The sequence below is a fragment of the Hylobates moloch genome, unplaced genomic scaffold (assembly GCF_009828535.3).
Source record: "Hylobates moloch isolate HMO894 unplaced genomic scaffold, HMol_V3 SCAFFOLD_19, whole genome shotgun sequence".
In the NCBI taxonomy this organism is placed as follows: domain Eukaryota; kingdom Metazoa; phylum Chordata; class Mammalia; order Primates; family Hylobatidae; genus Hylobates; species Hylobates moloch.
In genome coordinates, this window is record NW_026652294.1 from 76,893,599 (window position 1) to 76,910,468 (window position 16,870).

Here is a 16,870-nt window from a genome sequence, read left to right on the forward strand (position 1 = left end):
ATCACAGCAAGAGAAAGAGGAGAAGAAGAAAATGTACATCTCAAGCATTAGAGAAATGCCTCCTCTCATTAAAATGTGCCTAGGTTAAGCAGATCAGACCCAGGTCTATTAAACATCCAGGGAAAGTATTCCTCGCATTCAACTAAATAAAACTCATTTCATTTCCTTGAGAAGGTAGGAGCTGAAGTCACTTCCAGTTAATGAAAAACTTAAGGTGGGCAAAATAAAATAATCTCACCTTGACTCAGGAGGATATCTTTAAACAGTAACAGCAAATCCAACTCTTTCCCCCTTTCTTTGCCTTTTCCAAGAATAGACTGCAAAACCCAGCCATGTTTGAAAAGAATATGCATCTGCAGCTCTCACTGCAGTCTATAAAGCTCCTGACATTTTCTCCAGGTCAGAGACACTGTATGCAAATACCTATCTATCTATTCACATTCTGCCACTCAGGCAGTGAGGCAAAAAATCTGGACTCAATCCCTGCCTTGGGATAATTGCTTAGCAAACAGGATGCACATAATCCATTTTCATTATTAATACTCCGGTTAGGAGCCAGGCTCTATGTTTGGTTTCTCATAATGAGAGCTGCCTTACAATGGAGGTGATGCAATCTACCATTCAGTTCACAGCATCGTGAGGAGGCAAAGAAACCCGTCCTGTGGCAGATTTAGATTCCAGGCATTTCTGCTCCCCATAAAGCAATAGGCTAGATGGGCTCACTATTGAAGAGCAGGACGTGCTGATTTTCCTGCCTGGGTGATTTTGTAAAAATGTCTTGCCTTCTCATTTGCTTATTGTATATTATATGTTCTTAATCTGGGTCCGATAGCTCCTTCGAAGGCATCTGCCCCATACGATTGCACACCCAGGGAGTTAAACTGCTGGCACGAAGTAGAACAGAGTTTGAAAGTGATTGTCAAGCAGGGCTAATTCAGATGTAACCAGCACAACCCTCCTGGCTGGCTCAACCACACAGCGGAAACCTGGTTAGTTTTTAGAGGTTATTATTTTTTTAAAAATGCTTGAACTAGAGATGTTTCCTGAAGAGAGTTAAAGGACTTCTTGGTGAAATCTGTTCTCCTTCTCCTGCAGCATTCATTCCATCTCAGTGGAAGGTGGTTTGCTATTAAAAGTAAAGATAATCCATTATCACTATGAGTCTTGAACTGCCAGGGGGAAGCCTGTAGCTGACTGGGAGGAAAGGCTGATAACTTGCATTTAAAGAAAAAAAAATATCAATTGCCAGTTGGTGTCTTGCCATCAGTCAAAAATGCAGCATAAATTTGTTCACAGTCAGAGGGACTGGGTCCCTTAGAGAATTTGCAATGGGATTTGAAGTCTTCCTATTTACCTCTGGGTGATTAGTTAGAGCCCAGTTTGGATCTGCAGTGACTGAGATGGTTATTTTTATCAAGCTCTTTGGTGACAGGTGTCCGTATTACAAGAAACAAATTGGCACTAATTGGGCACTCCCGTTGGCATCTTGGCAGCAGAGAGCAACCACGGCTTGATTTAGGGAAACTGCACATTTACAGGCAGGAGACACCTGTGCTGGACATACCCAATCTGTTTTGTTGCTGCTGTTTATTTGTTTTTGTTTGATTCAAGAATTTGAGATATGCTAATTTTAAGTGTGGCAGTTTTCACTAGCCTTCTCTCCCAGCCCATCACACAAACACATATCCAGGAGAGAATTCTTCAAAACAGCATGCTGATCAAAGGCCTGTCAATCTGTTTATCTGGGATCATCAATGAGAGGCGTTGGCCAGTGACCCCACAAGGATCAAGACATAAGTTCTCAGGGTCAAGGTCACTGTATTTTTTGTTCACCAGTATAAGTAGCATCCACTTTGGCATGTTGCAGATGCTGAATAATTGTTAAATGAAGACTTATTTGTTTAATTAATAGATGAATGCTCCCTCTTTCTCTTTTCTCTCTCTCTCTCAATGTCTTACAACTGCAGATGAATGGCAATGCTTTCCAGGTGAATCCTAGATATTCGAAGTCATATTGAACCTTAGCAATGGTCTGAAGAAACTACCATCGTTGTTCAGATGAGAAACATTAGGGGCTTGGCGAGATGAGTGACTGAGCTGACAGCAGGATCTGTTTTCTGAGCCCTGGTGTGTTGCCATCTCAATGCTTCTTCTGAGAAAGAGATTTCAGAACACAGAATATTGCTGTGAATGAACAGCACAATGGCTCATGAATAGAGAAACCTGATTACTATATTGGGATTCTCTCCTGATTATGTGGCCTCAAGAAAATCACTTCACATTATTGTGTTTCTGTGGTTTATGGTCTATTTGGGGAGATAGACAAGTAACCAGGCAATCACAATAAAGAATGCAACATTTGAATAATAAGGGAACAACTTGGAAGACACAAGCCAAAAAATACTAGCACAATATGGGGGCAGATTACTTTTCAGCTCTAAATAATTAGTATGTTGGACAAGAACATGTTAGGCTCACGAGCGGTGGCCCTTGATTTATTAAGTCTTAAGGGCCCATGTGGCGATTTCAGAAGTGACTCGGCCAGCATACTGTAATGATCCACCAGGGGGGAGTAGAGGTCAATTTGTGCTGTACCAGAGGAGATGAAGTGATTTGTGTTTTGTAATTAAGGGGAGGTAGGAGAGAGGAAGCAAGACTTAGGCCAATGCAAGTTCAAGGTGTCCTATTCTTACAGCATCTTCCATACCAGTGGCACCTACGTAGGATGACTCAAGTTTTGAGCTCTCACTGTGAACCTGAAGCAACTCCTTGCAATTTCACGCCATTGTGGTAGTTTTCCAGAAATATAAGTCTAGGGAGAAAGGATGATATAGGATGGCTTCTTGGCTACAGATAAATTAAATATCCATTTATCCATAGCAAGGAACACATAAATAGATGGTTTTCTTTAGCCATTCAGAAACTGGACCATTCAGACTTTTGCTACAGCAAGTAGCCCAACTGATGAAGTTGGTTTCCGTTATCTTTTTCTAATGCAGATGTTTATAAACTTTCAAAAAATGGACAGAATGAAAAAAGATGTAGTTTAATCAGACAAATGTATAATAATTTCTTAATTTTTATTTTTTATTTTTTGAGACAGAGTCTCACTCTGTCGCCCAGGCTGGAGTCCAGTGGTGCAATCTCGGCTCACTGTAACTTCCGCCTCCCAGGTTCAAGCGATTCTCCGGCCTCAGTCTCCTGAGTGAGTAGCTGGGGTTACAGGCATGTGCTACCATCCGCCGGGCTAATTTTTTGTATTTTTAGTAGAAATGGGTTTTTACCATGTTGGCCAGGCTGGTCTTGACCTCCTGACGTCAGATGATCTGCCCAACTTGGCCTCCCAAAGTACTGGGATTACCGGTTTCAGTCACCATGCCCAGCCTAATAATTGCTTCATAGCAGTCTTTTTTTTAAAAAAATTGACATCATAATTATACATATTTATGGCATACTGAGTGATATTTCAATACATATATATATAACGTTTAATGATAAAATCAGAACAATTAGCATATGCATCACCTCGAACATTTTTCTTTTTTTGTGTTGGGAACATTCAAAATCCTCTATTCTAGCTATGTGAAAATATACAATAAATCGTTGTTAACTATAGACTATAGTCACTCTACAGTACTATAGAGCACTAGAACATATTCCTCCTATCTAGCTGCAATTTTGTATTCATTAACCAAACACTTCTTACCCTCTTCTCCTCCCTCCTCTTTCCAGCCCCTAATAATCACAATTATACTCTCTACTTCTATGAGCTCAACTTTTTTATCTCCCTCATATGAGTGAGAAAATGCAGTATTTATCTTTCTGTGCCTGATTTACTACACTTAACATAATGTCCTACAGACTCATTCATGTTGCCACAAATGACAGGATTTTATTCTTTTTTAATGGCTGAATAGTATTCCACTGTGTGTATAGACCATATTTTACTTAACCATTCATCTGTCTTTGGACACCCAGGTTGATTCCATAGCTTGGCTACTGTGAATAGTGCTTCAATAAATATCAAGGGGGACAGATAGCTCTTTGATATGTCGATTTCCTTTTCTTTGGCTAAGTACCTAGTAGTGGGATTGCTGGATCATATGATAGTTCTATCTTTAGTTTTTTTCAGGAACCTCCATACTATTGACCATAATAGCTGTACTAATTTGCATTGCTACCAACAGTGTGTGAGTTCTCCTTTCTCTGCATCCTTGCCAGAATTTATTATTTTTTCATCTTTTTAAATGATAGCCATTCTAACTGGGTTGAGATGGTATCTCATTGTGGTTTTGATTCACATTTCCCTGATTAGTGATGCTGAGCATTTTTAATATACTTTTTGGCCATTTGAGAGATACTTTCATCTGAGAAATGTTTATTCAGATACTTTGCCCATTTTAAATCAGATTATTTTTCTTGCTATTGAACTGTTTGAGTTCCTTTAATATTCTGGATATTAATCCCTCATCAGATTAATAGCTTGCAAATATTTTCCTCCCATTCTACAGGTTGTCTCTCAGTCTGCTGTTTCCTTTGCTGTGCTTCAGGTTTTTTAGTCTGATATAATCCAATTTGTCTATTTTTGCTTTTTTGCCTGTGTTTTTGAAGTTGTACCTATAAAATCTTTGCCCAGACCAACGTCATGAAGCATTTCTCCCCTATTTTCTTCTAGTAATTTTATTGTTTTGGGCCTTACATTTAAGTCTCTAAATCCATTTTTAGTTAATTTCTGTTATGGTGATAAATAAGGGTATAGTCTCACTCTTCTGCATGTGGCTTTCCAGTTTTCTCAGCACCACTTATTGAAAAGCCTGCCATTCCCCAGTGTGTGTTCACAGTGCCTTTATCAATCAGTTGGCTATAAATGTATAAATTTCTTTCTAGCTTTTCTATTCTGTTCCATCAGTCTATGTGTCTGTTTTCATGCCAGTACCATGTGTTTTGGTTATTTTAGCTTTGTAGAATATTTTGAAATCTAGTAGTATAATACTTCCAACTTTTTCTTTATGCTCACGATTGGCTATTTGGAGTCTTTTGTGGTTCAATATGAATTTCAGGATTGTTTTTCCTATTTCTGTGAAGAATGTCATTGGTATTTTGAAAGAGATCGCATTAAATCTGTAGATTACTTTGGGCAGTATGGTCATTTCATAATATCAATTCTTCCTATTAATGAACATGAGATATTTTATTCTTTTGTAGTTTTTTTGTTCCATTTTCATTTTTTTGTTCCATTTTCAGCTAGTTATTGGTATACAAAAATGCTACTGATTTTTGTATTTTGAAATTTTACTGAGTTCCTCTTTCAGTTCTAAGAGTGTTTTGGTGAGGTCTTTAGGTTTTTCCATATACAAGATGATGTCATCTACAGAGAGGTACACTTTGACCTACTCTTTTCCAATGTGAATGCCCTTTCTCTTGCTTAATTTCTCTGGCTAGGACATCCAGTACTATGTTGAATGCGAGTGGTAGAAGTGGACATTCTTGTCTTGTTCCAGTTCTTAGCGGAAAACTTTATTTTCCTCATTCAGTGTAACGTTAGCTGTTTTATATGGTCTTTATTTTGTTGAGCTATGTTTTTTCTACCTAAGTTTTTGAGAGTTTTCATCACGAGGAAATGTATAATTTTATCAAATGCCTTTTCTGCATCTATTGAGATGATTATATGTTTTTTGTCCTTCATTCTCTTGATGTGATGTATCACATTTATTGATTTGTGTATGTTGAACCATCATTGCATCCCTGGGATAAATCCCACTTGATCATGTCCTGTTAGACTTAGTTTGCTAGTATTTTGCTTTGAATTTTTTCATCTATGTTCATTAGAGTTTTCTTTTTTTGTTGTTGCTGTGTCCTTGTCTGGTTTTGGTATCAGGATTATGCTGGCCTCATAGGATAAGTTAGGAAAAATTACCCCTCTCAACTTTATTAGAACAGTGTGAGAAGAATTGGTGTTACTTTTTCCTTTTAATTTCCCGTACTACATGGATGTAAATGTTAGTTTTTCTTTAAATGTTTGGTAGTATTTAGCAGTGAAGCCATCCGGTCCTGGGCTTTTCTTTTTTGGGAGACTTTTTGTTACTGATTCAATCTTGTTACTCATGATTGGTCTGTTTCCCTTTTCTATTTCTTCTGGGTTCAGGGTTGGTGGGTTATATGTGTTCAGGAATTTATCCATTTCCTCTAGGCTTTTCAATTTGTTAGCATATTGCCTCTAATGATCCTTTACATCTCTGTGAAATCAGTTGTGATGTCTCCTTTTCTGTTTCTGATTTTATTTACATTTTCTTTCTTTTTTTCTTAATCTAGTTAATGGTTTATTAATTTTATTTATCTTTCGAAAAATAACTTTTCATTTTATTCATCTTTTGCATATTTTTTCAGTCTTTATTTTCTTTAGTTTTGCTCTAATCTTTATTATCTTTTTCTTCTACTAATTTTGGGTTTGGTTTGTTCTTGCTTTTCTAGTTCCTTGAGATATATTGTTAGGTTGTTTATTTTAAATCTGTATAGTTTTTGATGTAGGCAATTATTTCTATAAAATTCTCTGTTAGTACTGCTTTTGCTATATCCCATAGATTTTGCTACGCTGTAATTTTACTTTTAGTTGATTCAAGAAATCATTTTCTTTCTTAATTTATTTAATCGACCCACTGGTTGTTCAAGAGCATGTTATTTAATTTTTATGTAGAGTTTCCAAAGTTACTTTTGTTATTGACTTCTAGTTTTATTCCATTTTGGTCTGAAACGATACTTGATATTGCTTTGATTTTTTTAATGGTCATACTCATAGCAGGATTTATTACAGTGAATGCATACAAAGCAAAATCAGCAAACGGAAAAGTGCATGATGGGGTGAAGTCCCATGAAAATAGGTACAGACTTCTAAGAGTCCTCTCCCAGTGAAGTCACACAGGGTGTACTTATTGTAACAAATTGTAACACAAGTGAAATTTTGTGTTATTGGAGATCATTAGTGACTTAAAACCTAGGTTTTTATGGGGGGTGGTTACATAGACATTTTCTGCCTAGTGTGCACTGAAATTCCAAACTCCCAGAAGGAAAGCAAATATTCAGCATAAACCGTATTATTTAGGTACAGTGAGCCATTCTTGTCAGTTAGAGTGCTAGGAACCCTTCTGAAATCTAAGTTCGCAAATGCCAGCTAAGGGGCATCTTTTAAGCAGGTCTTTTGAAGGATGGTAGTCAGACCTGCTATGTTAACTCTTTTCTGCATACTAGTTCTCAAGCTTAATGATTCTAGAAGTCATATCATTGATATTATAGATGTTATTAAAGGTACTTTGTTTCTTGTTGGCAAAGATTAACAAGAGTTTATAGTGCAAAGTTTAAAAAAATAGGTAAACAAAAAGAAAAAATGTCATAGAATCATGTCATCAAGAAATGACCACTTAAAAAAGTCTGGTATACATCCCTTCAAATATTTTTCTATGCATATTTTTGAAAATGTATGCTTTTTTTTTTCAATTTTGCTTTTTAAATTATACTTTAAGTTCTAGGGTGCATGTGCACAACGTGCAGGTTTGTTACATAGGTATACACGTGCCATGGTGGTTTGCTGCACCCATTGACTCGTCATTTGCATTAGGTATTTCTCCTACTGCTATCCTTCCCCTAGTCCCCCACCCCGACAGGCCCCAGCGTGTGATGTTCCCCACCCTGTGTCCATGTGTTGTCATCATTCAACTCCCACCTATGAGTGAGAACATGCAGTGTTTGGCTTTCTGTCCTTATGATAGTTTGCTGAGAATGATATTTTCCAGCTTCATCCATGTCCCTGCAAAGAATATGAACTCATCCTTTTTTGTGGCTGCATAGTATTCCATGGTGTATATGTGCCACATTTTCTTTATCCAAAATTGATAATGTCCATCAACTGATATCCAAATTGATGGACATTTGGGTTGGTTCCAAGTTTTTGCTATCGTGAAGAGTGCTGCAATAAACGTACATGTGCATGTGTCTTTATAGTAGCATGATTTATAATCCTTGAGTATATACGCAGTAATGGGATCACTGGGTCAAATGGTATTTCTAGTTCTAGATCCTTGAGGAATGGCCACACTGTCTTCCAGAATGGTTGGATTAATTTACACTCCACCAACAGTGTAAAAGCATTCCTCTTTCTCCACATCCTCTCCAGCATCTGTTGTTTCCTGACTTTTTAATGACCGCCATTCTAACTGGTGTGAGATGTATCTCATTGTGGTTTTGATTTGCATTTCTCTAATGACCAGTGATGATGAGCATTTTTCAATATGTCTGTTGGCTGCATAAATGTCTTCTTTTGAAAAGAGTCAGTTCATATCCTTTGCCCACTTTTTGATCAGGTTGTTTTATTTCTTGTCAATTTGTTCAAGTTCTTTGTAGATTCTGGATATTAGCCCTTTGTCAGATGGGTAGATTGCAAAGATCTTCTCCCATTCTGTAGGTTGCCTGTTCACTCTGATGATAGTTTCATTTGCTGTGCAGAAGCTCTTTAGTTTAATTAGATCCCATTTGTCAGTTTTGGCTTTTGTCGCCATTGCTTTTTTGCTTTTGGTGTTTTAGTCATGAAGTCCTTGCCCATGCCTATGACCTGAATGGTATTGCCTAGGTTTTCTTCTAGGGTTTTTAGGGTGTTAGGTCTTACATTTAAGTCTTTTATCCATCTTGAGTTAATTTTTGTATACAGTGTAAGGAAGGGATCCAGTTTCAGCTTTCTCCATATGGCTAGCCAGTTTTCCCAGCACCATTTATTAAATAGGGAATCCTTTCCCCATTTCTTGTTTTTGTCAGGTTTGTCAAAGATCAGATAGTTGTAGACATGCAGCATTATTTCTGAGGGCTCTGTTCTGTTCCATTGGTCTAAATCTCTTTTGGTACTAGTACCATGCTATTTTGATTACTGTAGCCTTGTAGTATAGTTTGAAGTCAGGTAGCATAATGCCTCCAGCTTTCTTCTTTTTGCCTAGTATAGTCTTGGCTATGCAGCCTCTTTTTTGGTTCCATATGAACTTTAAAGTAGTTTTTTCTAATTCTGTGAAGAAAATCATTGGTAGCTTGATGGGGATAGCATTGAATCTATAAATCACCTTGGGCAGTATGCCCATTTTCATGATATTGATTCTTCCTTATCTATGAGCATAGAATGTTCTTCCATTTGTTTGTGTCCTCTTTTATTTCATTGAGCAGTGGTTTGTAGTTCTCCTTGAAGAGGTCCTTCACATACCTTGTAAGGTGGATTCCTTTTATTCTCTTTGCAGTAATTGTGAATGGGATTTCACTCATGATTTGGCTGTTTGTCTATTATTGGTGTAGAGGAATGCTTGTGATTTTTGTACATTGATTTTGTATCCTGAGACTTTGCTGAAGTTGTTTATTAGCTTAAGGAGATTTTGGGCTGACACGATGGGGTTTTCTAAATATACAACCATGTCATCTGCAAACAGAGACAATTTGACTTCCTCTTTTCCCAGTTGGATATCCTTTCTTTCTTTCTCTTGCCTGATTGCCCTGGCCAGAACTTCCAACACTGTGTTAAATAGAAGTGGTGAGAGAGGGTATCCTTGTCTTGTGCCTGTTTTCAAAGGGAATGCTTCCAGTTTTTGCCCATTCAGTATGATATTGGCTGAGGGTTTGTCATAAATCGCTCTTATTTTGAGACATGTTCCATCAATACGTAGTTTATTGAGAGTTTTTACCATGAAGGCTGTTGAATTTTGTAGAAGGCCTTTTTTGCATCTATTGACATAGTCATGTGGTTTTTGTCTTTGGTTCTGTTTATATGATGGATTACGTTTATTGATTTGTGTATGTTGAATCAGCCTTGCATCCCAGGGATGAAACCTACTTGATCGTGGTGGATAATCTTTTAGATATGCTACTGAATTTGGTTTGCCAGTATTTTATTGAGGATTTTCGCATCAGTGTTCATCAGGGATATTGGTCTAAAATTCTCTTTTTTTGTTGTGTCTCTACGAGGCTTTGGTATCAGGATGATGCTGGCCTCATAAAATGAGTTAGGGAGGATTCCTTCTTTTTCTATTGATTGAAATAGTTTCAGAAGGAATGGTACCAGCTCCTCTTTGTACCTCTAGTAGAATTCGGCTATGAATCCTTCTGGTCCTGGACTTTTTTTGGTTGGTAGGATATTAATTACCACCTCAATTTCAGAACCTGTTATTGGTCTATTCAGAGATTCAACCTCTTCCTGGTTTAGTCTTGGGAGGGTGTATGTGTCGAGGAATTTATCCATTTCTTCTAGATTTTCTAGTTTATTTGTGTAGAGGTGTTTGTAGTATTCTCTGATGGTAGTTTGTATTTCTGTGGGATTGGTGGTGATAATCCCCTTTATCATTTTTTATTACATCTAATTTGATTCTTCTCTCTTTTCTTCGTTGTTAGTCTTGCTAGTGGTCTATTTTGCTGATCTTTTCAAAAAACCAGATCCTGGATTCACTGTTTCTTTAAGGTTTTTTTGTGTCTTTATGTCCTTCAGTTCTGCTCTGATCTTAGTTATTTCTTGCCTTCTGCTAGCTTTCGAATGTGTTTGCTCTTGCTTCTCTAGTTCTTTTAATTGTGATGTTAGGGTGTCAATTTTAGATCTTTCCTGCTTTCTCTTGTGGGCATTTAGTGCTGTAAATTTCCCTCTACACACTGCTTTAGCCAAGTCCTAGAGATTCTGGTACATTGTGTCTCTGTTCTCATTGGTTTCAAAGAACATCTTTCTTTCTGCCCTCATTTTGTTATCTACCAGTAGTCATTCAGAAGCAGGTTGTTCTGTTTCCACGTAGTTGTGTGGTTTTGAATAAGTTTCTTAATCCTGAGTTCTGATTTGATTGCACTGTGGTCTGAGAGACACTTTGTTATAATTTCTGTTCTTTTACATTTGATGATGAGTGTTTTACTACCAATTATGTGGTCAATTTTAGAATAAGTAAGTGTGGTGTAGTACTGAGAAGAATGTATATTTTGTTGATTTGGGGTGGAGAGTTCTGTAGATGTCTATTAGTTTCGCTTGGTCCAGAGCTGAGCTCAAGTGCTGGATATCCTTGTTAACCTGCTGTCTCATTGATCTGTCTAATATTGACAGTAGGGTGTTAAAGTCTCCCATCATTAGTGTTTAGAAGTCTAATTCTCTTTGTATGTCTCTAAGGACTTGCTTTGTGAATCTTGGTGCTCCTGTATTAGGTGCATATATATTTAGGATAGCTAGCTGTTCTTGTTGAATTAAACCCTTTACCATTATGTAGCGGCCTTGTCTCTTTTGATCTTTGTTGTTTTAAAGTCTGTTTTATCACAGACTGGGACTGAAACCCCTGCTTTTTTTTGCTTTCCATCTGCTTGGTAGAGCTTCCTCCATCCCTTTGTTTTGAACCTGTGTGCATCTTTGCATGTGAGGTGGGTCTCCTGAATACAGCACACCTATGCATCTTGACTCTTTATCCATTTTGCCAGACTGTGTCTTTTAATTGGGGTATTTAGCCCATTTATATTTAAAGTTAAGATTGTTATGTTTGAATTTGATCCTGTAATCCTGATGATAGCTGGTTATTTTGCCCATTAATTGATGCAATTTCTTCATAGCGTCGATGGTCTTTACCACTTGGCATGTTTTTGCAGTGGCTGGTACCAGTTGTTCTTTCCATGTTTAGTGCTTCCTTCAGGACCTCTTGTAAGGCAGGCCGGGTGGTGACAAAATCGCTCAGCATTTGCTTGTCTGTAAAGGATTTTATTTCTCCTTCACTTATGAAGCTTAGTTTGAATGGATATTGCTTTGATTTTTAAAAATTTGTTGAGATTTATTTTGTTGCCTAACATATGGTTTTGCCTTGAGAACGTTCCACGTCCTGGTGAGAAGAATGTGTGTTCTGCAGCTGTTGGACAAAATATTCTGTCAGGTTCATCTGTTCTATAGTGCGGTTTCAGTCCAATGTTTGTTGATTTCCTATCTAGATTATTGGTCCAATCCTGAAAGTGGGATGTTGAAGTTCTCAACTATTATTGTACTGGGGTCTATCTTTCTCTTTAGCTTTAATAATATTTGTTTTATATATCTGGACGTTCTGGTATTGGGTACATGTATATTTACAATTGTTATATCCTCTTGATGAATTGATACATTTATCATTACATAATAACCTTGCCTCTTTTTGTCATTTTTTGACTAAAGGTCTATTTTATCTGATGTAAGTATAGCTATTCCTGTTTACTTGTGGTTTCCATTTGTATAGAACATCTTTTTCCATCCCTTCACTTTTAGTCTATATGTGTTTTTACAGGTAAAGTGAGATTTTGGAGGCAGAATACAGTTTGGTCTTGTTTTTTTATCCATTTAGTCAGTCTGTATCTTTTAATTCTGAATTTAAATGGTTTACAATCAAGGTTGTTATTGATATGTGAGGATTTACTCCTGTCTTTTTGTTAAGTGTTTTCTGGTTGTCTTATATATCCTTTGTTTCTTTTTTCCTCTCTTACTGTTTATCTTTGCAGTTTGGTGATCTTTAGTAGTAATAATATTTGATTCCTTTCTCTTTTGTATTTGTACATCTGCTCTACCAGTGAGTTTTATACTTTTGTGTTTTTTCATGAAGGTAGATATTATTCTTTCATTTCTAGATGTAGGAATCCCTTAAGCATTTCTTATACAGCTAGTCTGATGTTGATGAATTCCCTCAGTTTTTGTTTCACTAAAAAAGATTTATTTCTCCTTGATTTCTGAAGGATAGCTTTACTGGGTCTAGTATTCTTGTCTGGTACTTTACTTCTTTTGGCTCTTTATCATCCCATTATTTCCTGGACTGTAATGTTTCTTCTGAGAACTCTGCTGTTAGTGTGAGGGGGATTTCCTTATATGTCACTTGATGCTTTTCTCTTGTGGTTTTCAAAATTCTCTTTTTATCTTTTTTTTTTTTCTTTGAAACACAGTCTCATTTTGCCGCCCAGGCTGGAGTGCAATGGTGTGATCTCGGCTCACTGCAACCTCCGCCACCTGGCTTCAAGCAATTCTCTTGTCTCAGCCTCCCGAGTAGATGGGATTACAGGCACATGCTACCATGCCTGGCTGATTTTTGTATTTTTTAGTAGAGACAGGGTTTCACCATGTTGGTCAGGCTGGTCTTGAACTCCCGACCTCAGGTGATCCAACTGCCTCGGCCTCCCAAAGTGCTAGAATTACAGGCATGAGCCACTGTGCTCGGTCCTTTTTATTTTTTAACAGTTTGATTATAATGTGTCTTGGAGAGGATTGTGTTTTTTGGGGAATCTTTGAGCTTTCTATATCCGGATATCTGTATCTCTTCCAAGACTTGGAAAATTTTCAGCTATTATTTTATTAAATAAGTTATCTATGCCTTTTTCTATTCCTTCTCTTTCTGAAATTCCCATTGTGTGAACATTGGTTCGCTTAATGGCATTCCATAGGCCTTCTTCATTCTTTTAAAATCTTTTTTCATTATTACTATTATTTTTTGGTCTGACTGATTTTTTTCCAAAAAACCAGTTTTAAAATTCAGAAATTCTTTCTTCTGCTTGATCTAATCTATTGTTGAAGTTCTCTGACATATGTGTGTGTGTGTATACATACACATATTATTTGGTTTCAAGATTTGTTTCATTTTTAAAAATGATATCTATTTCTGTGTTGAATTTCTTATTCAGATCATGAATTTTTTTTCTGATTTTGTTGAACTGTCTGTGTTCTCTTCTATCTCAGTTCGTTCTCACTCATAGGTGGGAATTGAACAATGAGAACACTTGGACACAGGAAGGGGAACATCACAAACCGGGGCCTGTTGTGGGGTGGAGGGAGGGGGGAGGGATCGCATTAGGAGATATACCTAATGTAAATGACGAGTTAATGGGTGCAGCACACCAACATGGCACATGTATACATATGTAACACACCTGCACGTTGTGCACATGTACCCTAGAACTTAAAGTATAATAATAATAATAATAAAAAGATCATTATCTTGGATCCCTTTTTAGGCATTTCATAGATTTCCTTTTTTGGAGGATCTGCTATTGGAGAATTATTGTGTTTTTAGAAGTGTCATATTTTCTTGCTTTTTCTTGTTTCTGCTGTTCCTATGTTAATATATGTGCATCTGGTGAGACAGTTGCTTCTTTCAATTGTATGAGATAGTTTTATAGGGAGACTTTTTCCTGTAGATGTGTCCTATAGTGTTGGTTGGGTAGAGTGCTTTGGCTTTGGTTCTGAGTGGGTACAGTAGTGTATTCTCTATATGATTTTTTTGGCTGTAATAAATGTCACTGGTATCTGTGAGTGCCTCAACGGCTTAGGCTGCAGTCGTTCGTGGAAGCTGTGGTGCAGATTTGCTGGGGTGGAGAAACTGAGCAGCTAGTATTGGGATGGGGTGCGTGTACAGGTAGTGGCTCTGCCACTGGAGGAATGGGGTTGCCAGCAGCAGCAGTTGGCCTCAAGCAGGCTAGCCCTCAGGCCCTTGAGTGGCACGTGTGCATGTGCAGCAGCTCTGCTGCTGGAGGGGGCAAAGTTGCAGGTGGGCAGGTTTTAGGCTCTGAGAAGTGCCTATGTTGGCTCCCTTTGCCCTAAGTGCAGCCTGCTGCTCTGCTGGACGGCCTGTGTCTGGTGTGTAGGGCCCTGTGTGAGCTCAGATGCTGTGTCATGGCTGCACTGCTGTGTTCAGCTGGTGTTATGTTGCTGCAGCCCTCTGGGTGAGGTGTCAGTGACACCCTAGGGATGTAAAGATACAGGGGTTATTCAGCTCCAGGGCAGGATGTACTCTGCTGGGGACCTCTCTCTCAACATTGCACCATGGTGCAGCACCCTGGATCCCAGGGAGTGGGGAGCACGCGGTATAAATTTTCTCTTCTGGAAGGATACTGTCACATGGATTCCATGCAGTTCCCTCTACTGGGCTTAGGACCCTACGAGCGCTGTGGGGCTCTCTTGTGGCTAGTATTGCGGGCATCTGTAGTGGCAATGTGGACTGTTGAGAATCTCCTGTTTACCTTTCCCTAACAATGGTGAATCCCTCTGGGCTCTAAGTCAATCCCAGCTGGGTGCTTTGCTTCCCCCTCTACGCTGCCATCCCAAGTTTCTGTGCCTCAGAGGATTTTCGTCACTTTCTTGCTAAATTCCAGCAAGAATTCCTTAGACAGTCTATTCAACATATAGTTGTCTATTCGCTGCTCTGTTCCTTTGTTGTGTAGGAGGAGAGTGCTGGGCTGGGTAGTCAGCCATCTTGATCATAGTACTTTCTTTGGGAAGCATTAAGGAAAAGTCCTAGTTTGGCCTACCTGAAGCCACAGAGGAGACAAACATGTTTAAAGATGGCAATTTCTGCCTGTGGCAAGCAGTTCCAGTCCAGGATTGGCAAATCTATCTTCCAATTTAAGGGTGTTAGGAAAGGCTAGAAAAGATTCTGCTAGACTTGGCTAAATTCACACACATTAAAGAAAGAAAGAAAACCCTAGCAACTCACTCCAGCCTAGTAATGTTCTCACCATTAGAAAGACCTTATTACTGTGTAGGCCCTGATTCTTATTGCAGGTTGTGGCTGTTGAGTAGTTATGGCATTATAGAGTGGCTCTGAAATGGAATCCCACTTCATTATGTTAAGGTGAAAGGGGAGATATTGCCTATGTGTAAACTACAGCCTAATAATAATAAAAAGAAGAACACTCAATATTTATATAGTGTGTTTATGTACCAGGCATTGTTTCTATACTAACTCATTAAACCCTTACAGTTTTAATGACTAGATTCTTTCATGATCTCTGTTTTACAAGTGAAGAAACTGAGGCACAGAGCAGTTAAGTAACTTGCCCAAATTTGCACAACACGTAAAAAGCCGAAATTCCAACTGAGATATCTAGCTCTAGAGACCATGGTTTTGGTGACCAATTATTATAAGCTGTTATACGAAAAATATGCACAAGTTATTCTCACACAAGAAAACCAGCCAAGGAAGGAGGCTCAGTGGTCCATTTGACCTTGACAATAAAAATGACAAGAATCTGTCATCCTGTGTGTCAAAAGCTAGAATGTGTTCCCCATGGGGAGATAGACAGGTGCTTAGAGGGAAGTAGGCAGTTTGGTACTCTCCTTGAAGACAGTGCAGTTACTGGGGACCAGCAACTTGTATTTCAGGACCTGGTCTACTATGTTTCTTTGTGTGTTTTTATTTCCTTTATTTCTTATTCCATCTTAACAATTTGGAGGAGTTTTTAAATACTAGCCTCTTTCATCTGGACTAATGGAAAGCAAGAAAAGCAGGATTTTTTTTCGCCTTCACGTAGGCTCCTGGGGTCTTACCTCAGTCACCATGGATGCTCCACCTCATCTGCTAGCCTTATCTGAGTGTACCTGCTACCAGAGAGGATGGTGTCTGGCATTCCATCACAGCTTCCCAGTACAGATACCTGCTGCTCCCTTCTTCTCTGATGGGGTCTTCTAGTGACATCAAAGAAGCTTGCTCCACACAACGAGGTACGATCTGGATGGCCAGGGAATTTAATTCCTCCAGGCTAGCTCTGGATCCACGGGGATGAGAGTCACTGGGAAAATGCCCCAGCCTCTTTTGACTTGTGAGTGAATTTGGAGGTATATTTCACAGTTTTCTAGAGGATATCCAGTAGGACGGAGACCAATGTAACTGCAGCAGTAACTTGCTCATTAACACATCCTTTATTGGCTTTTCTCCCTTCTGTATCTCACTTCCTAATCCCTCATATATGTTTTCTGGGATTGCCTCCAAATAAACTAACTGCACTCAAGTTCTTGCCCCAGGCTCTGCTTTTGAGGGAAACTAAACTAGAACTTAGAAAATGGGGCACATGTACCCCTGGAGTTGAATGTGGTGGCAGCAGAAGGTTCAAT

At 38.4% G+C, this 16,870-nt stretch overlaps 1 long non-coding RNA gene across 1 annotated transcript in view; it reads left to right on the forward strand.

The window, feature by feature from the left end:
* LOC131381939 (uncharacterized) overlaps positions 1–16,870 on the forward strand; it is a 33,577-nt gene that overhangs the window by 16,381 nt on the left and 326 nt on the right. Inside the window, exon 2 of the long non-coding RNA XR_009211015.1 lies at positions 16,291–16,480. This is a non-coding gene — a long non-coding RNA (uncharacterized LOC131381939). The remainder of the gene's footprint in view (positions 1–16,290; positions 16,481–16,870) is intronic.